General features: G+C 34.7%; 1 long non-coding RNA gene across 1 annotated transcript; it reads right to left on the bottom strand.

The window, feature by feature from the left end:
• Positions 1-269: 269 nt before the first annotated feature.
• Positions 270-4,113, bottom strand: LOC145824532 (uncharacterized). The gene is made up of 2 exons (XR_014366252.1): positions 3,892-4,113; positions 270-584 (listed from the first exon to the last, which is right to left on the bottom strand). It is a non-coding gene; the product is annotated as an uncharacterized LOC145824532 (long non-coding RNA).
• Positions 4,114-6,733: the final 2,620 nt, after the last annotated feature.

The following is a 6,733-nucleotide window of genomic DNA, read 5'->3' as shown; positions in this document are numbered from 1 at the left end:
ATCAAGTACCATTTTAATAAGATCTCAAGGAACTAATAGGTGCAAATAATATCCCAAAAGTCCAATCTCATACCCATATAGTCACATAAGCATGCTATCACTTAATCACGTAAAGCAAAACATTTTCTAATCATGCGAAATGAACCCATTGTGGTAAAACAACCACTTCCCGCGAGCCCCAAGTATTCGAACCTGGTAGCTCTGATACCAAGTTGTAACGCCCCGAAAATAATCCCAACATGTATAATACATCAAACCACATTCATTAATTAAATGGTAATAATCCTTCCATCTTTACGTGGCTAATAAATGAGTTTATACAAAAGTTAATTTCACATGCGAATTATACATTCATTGGTAAGAAAATGCATGAATCTATAGCATGTGAAGCATATAGTTCTCAAAATAAATAAATGCCCATATAGGCTACAACTTCCAAGGCTTAAGCCCGGTTACACAAAAGTGGCCTCTCAGACCCATACAAAAATAGCCCTTGGCTAGCAATTAATTCACAACAAAATAGAGTTATATACTCTTCACAAATCATCCACGCGCTTAACTTGGCGGGATCACCACGTCCTTTCCTGCACCAAAATCCCATAGGGGTGAGCACAAAACCCAGTAGAGAATTCTTACAAAGTATATACAGTTATGCAAACTCTCAGTGTAAAAATGTAAATGTCAATGCCATGCAATGTCCTTTTAAGGAAAATTTCATTTCATGTTCTTCTTGATAATCATCATGTTTCAATAAAAATTTGCAATCTCAACAATTTCCAAAACTTCCAATTTTAATCAATAGGGACGATAAATATGACACAGGTAATCCCTAGGTTGGTGTCTGCAAGTAGGCTCTACGAGCACTACCAATAGCCCCACTTTATCGGTTGCTAACCGGAAGGGAAGTGGTACTTCCTCCGCGCATGTTTTCGGTCTTTCATCCCGGACACTCAGGTCAACTTATCAATCTCATCTACACCCCCTATCCGAACTTACCAACGTATTTACCCCACAACACATTTCCAAAATTCTTATTGCAATATAAACTTTTCTCGAAGTAAAGTTTCCGATCTCAATTCACAATGCATAATAATTAATTAAATGAGTGTGTAATGCAACAATTAACCATGCCACATAGCATTTCTCCATTTTCAAGTATCTCAAACAATAACATCATAATAATCACCTTTCCCATTTCCTCTCTTCAATATTATTTCACAAGGATAACCACATGTCTAACTAGATTATCAACAAATAACAATATTTCCATCTTGTATAACTCTCTTAATTTAATCATTTCATAACTACATTTCATTGTGGGTAATGACCTTCTAAAAATTACCCAATTACCATGTTCCCAAAGAATTTATCCTATTGTCAAGTAAAAACAAGAAACTTTTCTAATCATTCATATATTTTAGCATGATGATATAAAAATATCCACACATTCCCAACATTTTTCACAAAACCTCAAATTTCTAGGTTTTTGCCCCAAAACCAACATTTGTTCATTTCTCACAAGAAATCTTTTCCTAGGGTTCTCATTCCCATAATATAGTCAAGTTTTTCTAGTATGGCAAGAGATATTAGAGGTAAACCCATTTTTGTAAAAGGATGAATCTTACATTGTTGAGCCAAAAGTTTATTTTCATAAAATCAACAAACCAAAACCCAAAACCCTTATCAATACTTGCAAAACATATATATATAACTCAAGAAGTCCCTACCTCAAGGTTTCATGAAGAAATGGAGATGAAACCCTCGCTTTGATGGTGTTGAAAGGAGATCTCCACCGAACACAACGTAGTTCTAGAGGTATTTTTCCACTTTGGTGAAGGATCTTGGATCAAAATGTGTTTGGGTGTAGAGAAATCAAAGATCTTGTGGGGTTTTTGGTGAGAAATGTAGAGAGAAGTAAGAGAGATGTATTTTTAGAGAGAGAGAGGTATATCAAAAGTGATATACACAGCCAAAAAGAGGGGAAATAAACAGAGCATCGGATCTGGGTCTTTCCCATACGTATGGAGCCCACTCCCGCACGTGCGGCGAGTGCCTCCCACACGTGTGGCTCTCCCTCCCGCACGTGCAACACATCCCCGCACCTCCCTCACGCATGTGCATTTATTTCAGTATGCACTGCCCGGCCTCCTCTACTCCCCACACGTGCGGCCCTGGCCCAGCAGTCCAGAATTTTAGATTCAACCCCCGGGCACTCTGGATTCAACCGTGCACCCTTTGGAACAAGTGAAATTCAACCCGAACGAAAACAAGAACAAGAACTTTATTTTGAGAACTACTTCCGGATGTTTCAAACCTAATGAGAGCAAAAGGGGAACGGAGAGAAGAAAAGAAAAGAAAGAAAAAAAAAAGACTCGATCGTCACATTTATTCAATATAATTAAGATATTTTCTCTTTCTTGTGGATTCAAAGTTCTTTTTTTTTTTTTTTAGTGGATTCGAAAACCCTTTTCGTCTATTAGAACGATATCTAGTTCTCTGTGTGTTCTGTTGTGTCAATTTGATAAAAAAAATATGTTGTGGAGTGGAGATGTTGAATATTGTTGGTGGAATCAGCCCAGTGAAATAGTTTTCAAATAAATAAATTTGTTTCAACTTCTTAAGATGTCCCAACTAATTAGGAATTTTTCCATAAACATGGTTTCAATCTAAAGCAAACCGTTCTAAGTCTGACAAATTACCAAAAGAAGGTGGTAGGGTACCTGCAAATTGTTACCTTCGAGGAAAAGAATACAAAGGAAAGGAAAGGTAAGGTGATCAGCTCAACTGATATTCGACTAACAAGTCTATTGGCTATAAGAGACATGACTTGAAGCTTTTGACATTGTTGTATGTAGGGCTGCAAATGAATCGAGCTGTTTATGAACAAACTCGACTCATTTAAACGGACCGAGCTTGAGCTCGAATATTAGACTCGTTTACTAAACGAGCCGAGCTCGAGTTCGAATAAGCTCGGCTTATCATAACCACTACATTTAAACAAATTAATAGCTCATCCATTCACAAAAAAATCATAATAAACGATAACAAGAACTAAGATGCGAAGGGAAAAACATTCAACATCCAGCAATATTCTTCACAAAAGCACTGAATAAGAGAGGCAAAAGGGAAGGGGGGAATTAGCCTCGCCGTGTCCCATGCCATGTTCCTATATGGACACCTGTGTCCCCGCCGTGTCCCTTACAAAAAAATCATTAAATTACAGATGGCGTGTCCTATACGTGTCCCCAGCATGTCCTCGTGTCAGACACTGTTGCGGCACTAATTTTGGAGTGTCCATGCTTCATAGCTTCTTACCTATTATTAGCCCATGTGATCATAATTCAAAACAACATTTTCATTGATTTAAATTTAAATATTTCATATTTATAAGACATATTTAGCATCTAATTGTATAGATAATTTGTTTAAGTAATTTAGAAAAGGTGACTGAATCTTTACGATTCATGATTCGATTCACAATTCGAATTTATATTTGACAATTACTTTTATTATTATTATTAATTATTTTTTGGGTTGTGTGTCAAATTCTAAAAGTATTTTTTTTTTGAAGGTCCTAACCCAACAAAATTAGACTTTGGGCTTTAATAAGTCCCAATCTAACAAGTGGGATTATCCATAAGATAGGATTTAAATGTATAAAAAAATGTAATAATAATAGGCAACTTGAAAAAATTTAAATGTCAATTCACGCTTTGAAATCTCTTTTGGTGAGACTTGTCAGGATTTCAGAGCAAATTGTTTTTTTGTAGAAGAAAGAAGACCCATAATTCGTTCCCCTCGAGGGAAAATCCTATGATGCTGTAGGGTGGAATGGTTTTAAATGCTTGTAAAGGAATCAAAAATATAAAACAAAAGTTGTCATAAACTCACAGAAGTCAATCTGCTGTTTGCAACAGTCATTGCTAGTAATCATTTTCGTCTGGGTGGGAGATAGACATAGCTTTCTTCTTCTTTTGTGACTTACTTGAAGTGAATAAGTCAAAAAGACGAGAAAGATCTTACAAGTCCATGCTGCTTCACTAGTTCTCCCAGAATAAAATGAATTTCCTCAACAAGTCAAGAGAATTAAGGTGTTGGGTTACCTTGAAACCTGCAATTGTGTTCAGAGCTGTTAAATAACAATTATGAAAAAAAAAAAAAAAAAAAAAGAAGAAGAAGACAAATAGAGAGAAATCATGAAGAACAAAAACTGTGTTGACATTATTTTCTTAAAAAAACATGTGATTTTGATCTGAAACCGTGTTCAAGTTTTTAGGGTTCAAGTTTGTCCCTTTGCAAAGGTACCAAGGGTTGGAACCTGGTAAAAGTGATGCCTTCTCATGTGGAGCTATATAATTGAATCTAATTGAGTCTGCATTCATGCTTGTTTTAGTTTATAGTTTGTTTTTTTGTTTATAAATTTCTATGATCAAGATGGTGAAATTGAGTATAAACCAGTCTAAGAAAACTGAATATGAATCATAGTTCGAGAATTGTGAATTTATTATAAATAGAAGTTTCAGAAAATTGGGTTGTGTTGTGGTTCATGAAATAGTGTCTTACAGAGTTACAGTCTGAGCTGAGTTAGTTCAATGGCTTTGTGGCTTCTTCATTTACATCTTTCATCACATAATTAACAAACTAAAATTACGAAATTCATCGACACAAAATATATTTATATTTTCTCATAAATATATTTTTTGTATAGAACTAATTAATGTTGCAGTATCATTTTTTTCTTTTATATTATAAAAAAAAGTTCGTTATTGTTTACTATGAAAAACAAATTTTAATTATTTATTTTAATTTGTGCATGGCACGGATATTGTGCTTGTAATTTTACATAATATGGAAGAATTGATGAATCTTAAAAATCTCTAAATTATTTTCATTCATTTGCTAAAAATATAGTGTGGGCCTCCACCACTTCTAGTCTATATTATATTATATTTTATACTATATATACTATATTTTACAAATTCAGTCACGAATGTTGGTTCACCTTTTTATCTCACATTTATATTTAATTTTGTGAATATTTTCTATGTTGCTAGACTTTTTGATATTATTATGGCAACAACTCACTTTTGATGTGAACCATGATGACATTTTGTAATGTTATTTTGTTATATCAAAATTATCACGAAAAAATTAGGATTGAGCTTCTCTCAAATTTAAATTTGAATTTGACAAAACTTGGAATATGGTGGATATTTGCTTCTTATTCAGACTCATCAGAGTTATGCTATGAGATTTAGAATCCTTGAGTTGGACAGGGACTACTCTTGTTGGATTGTGACGTACCAGGTCAATCTTAGAGCCATCTTAGTAGCCCCCTGAGATAGTTCACACAACCATAGCCAGAAGTTGTAAATTTAATGTGCTCTTTCTCGCAATGGGATGGAATGAAAATGATTTTAGACTGGCTTTAGCCATTCCTCCCAAAATTATTTGTTATAATCTTGAGTCCAATTCGTTGAAGCTGCTTGGTGATTTGTTGCCATGTGATTTTGACTATAGGGTACCAACTTGGTATAATACTTATCAATTCATTCAAAGGCTATCACTTGGTTGATCATTGTCCTACATGTTTGAGCAGATTTTCTTTTTGGACAACTTGTCGTAATCGTTTTTTATGAATTAGATTAGATTAGATTCTTCTTTTTTTTTTTTTTTTTTTGATCAGCAAAGAAAAATAGAAACTTTTATTGATGAAAAGAGCAAGAACAAGCAACAATAAACAGCAATAAAAGAGGGAAAGTGCAAAAACATCATAGCCATCACTCCACAATCCCAACTAGGTTGGCATCAAGGAGGAAGCACAATCATTTGTTAGTACTAAACTCACTGATTGGCGAGAGACCAATCCAAAACAGAGCAACTAAACAAGCTACAGAAAATGTAGACCCCCCAGCCATACAACAAGGGCTGCCAATCCACCTACAGCAAACTTGGCAGCAGCATCAACTAGTCAGCCATACACCAGCAAACTTGGCAGCAGCATACACCAGCAAAAGCAAACTTGGCAGCATCATCAACTATACTATACAGAGCTAAGCATCAGACTTAATGTTAAAAACATTAGATTAGATTCTTAGTGTTAAAAACATTGAAAATCTTGCTGTCTGTATGTTGTTGCTGTAATTTCTTTTGTTATCATAGTGTTATCATCACCTTCATTATCTGATTTAATGTATGACATATGCTCTTCATCTACTTATTTCTTCAGCAGATGGTATCAGTAAACTCTTCTAAATTTCTCTCTGCTCAAGTATTTGTTAGGTTCTTGGTCTGTGATGCTACTATCATCTTTTTGCTGTTTTTCTGTTTCTTGGTTTTGATGTCCTTGTTATTATGTAGCTGGGTGGAATGGTTTTAAAAACATGCAATTATGATTTAAAAACCATGTTCAAGTTTTGCTAGGCTCCACTTGGTCTCTTTGCTAAGTTAGTGAGGGTTCGAATCTGGTAAAACTGATGTCTTCTCATATGGAGGTATACGATTGAGTCTATTAATTTGATCTGTGTTCTCGTTGTTTGGGTGTTCAGTTTGTTTTTTATCTGAAAATTTCTAAGACCAATTGGACGGCTTGTAGCTCCAGAAATTGACGATGATCCAGTCTGAGAAACATGAATATGAATCTTAGTTCCAGAACTGTAAATTATTATAAATAGAAGTTTCAGAAAATTGGATTGTGGTCCTTGAAATAGTATCTTTCAGCCTGAACCAAGTT

The sequence above is a fragment of the Camellia sinensis genome, chromosome 4 (genome assembly GCF_055761805.1).
Source record: "Camellia sinensis isolate YWXY chromosome 4, ASM5576180v1, whole genome shotgun sequence".
In the NCBI taxonomy this organism is placed as follows: Eukaryota; Viridiplantae; Streptophyta; class Magnoliopsida; order Ericales; family Theaceae; genus Camellia; species Camellia sinensis.
This window is presented reverse-complemented; position numbering and strand designations above follow the sequence as displayed.